General features: G+C 35.3%; 1 protein-coding gene across 3 annotated transcripts in view; it reads left to right on the forward strand.

Annotated features, from left to right (window-relative positions):
* Positions 1–1,125, forward strand: part of LOC119590606 (glucose-6-phosphate exchanger SLC37A2-like) — a 41,084-nt gene that overhangs the window by 32,541 nt on the left and 7,418 nt on the right. The gene's annotated exons all lie outside the window — the stretch shown is intronic.

Below are 1,125 nucleotides of genomic sequence, written 5' to 3' on the forward strand. Positions count from 1 at the left end.
ATAATTTGAGAAGCTGATTTATTTGTTTCTAAATGCGAGTCTTGTCCTGGCTCGTATGTCAAATAGTTACTGAACAGTAGAGCGTCAAAGTAAAAATGTTACCACTTGGAAAAATGAGTGAAAATTAAAAAAACATTTAAATGAAAATATAATACAATAAAATGTAAATTTTCACCATAATCTATACAGTCATAAATTAAATATCTCAATGTACATCTGGAGATACTGAAAGGAATACAAAAATAATGTTCAAAAGGCTGGAAGGAAGATGCCAGAGTGCCATATATTCTAGTTTGCTCTCCCTCTTACTCACACTCTGCTGTATTCTGTTTATGGTGAAATAGAGGCCTGCCAAATTTTGAAATGCTAATGCTCTGTTAAAGGGGACTTTAAGTGTAATTTACCAGTATTGAGGGAGAATAGACTTTAGGGGTAAGCTGATTGGCAACTTGCCATTGTGTTTGATTTGTTGTAATAGTTCTTACTCTCCTCCCATATGAATAGATATTATGTGGGTGATGCAGACCACAGGATGGCCTGGTGTAGGGAACAGCACTTGGAAACTGGTTTGGAAAAGGAAACAGAGGTAATTTGCAACTTGTTTTCTTCCCTTACTTTTCTTTTAAATTTTTTTTTATTAAAATTGAATATTATGTATCAAGAGAATTTTGTATAGAGGATTTGCATACATACTCAAAGAAAATAAAAATTACAAATAAGCAGTGAAATAGCTCTAAATTCTTTCCTTGTCCCATCAAGGTCTCATCTTCGGCATCTGGAACTCGCACACATCCCTTGGCAACATCCTGGGTACACTCATTGCTGCTGCCTTTGTGTCCAGTCAATGGAGCTTGTCTTCATTTTCCCTGGCATCATCATCGGTTCTATGGGGATCATTACACTGTTCTTCATGGTTCCACTGCCAGAGATGGTTGGTCTGCCGAACCCCAACGCAAATTATGAGGTTTGTAAGCTTCTGTTTCTTTGGGAAAACTTTTTTTTGGGCAAGAGAGTGCAGGGATATATTTTGTGAGGTTTGAAAATAGAAGTGATTTTTTTTTTTGTGAAATGCATGAAGTGATTTTTTTTCTTACACATGCTTTTGTTTAAAATATTACAAAATAT

This window comes from Penaeus monodon, chromosome 27, assembly GCF_015228065.2.
Source record: "Penaeus monodon isolate SGIC_2016 chromosome 27, NSTDA_Pmon_1, whole genome shotgun sequence".
Taxonomy (NCBI): Eukaryota; Metazoa; Arthropoda; class Malacostraca; order Decapoda; family Penaeidae; genus Penaeus; species Penaeus monodon.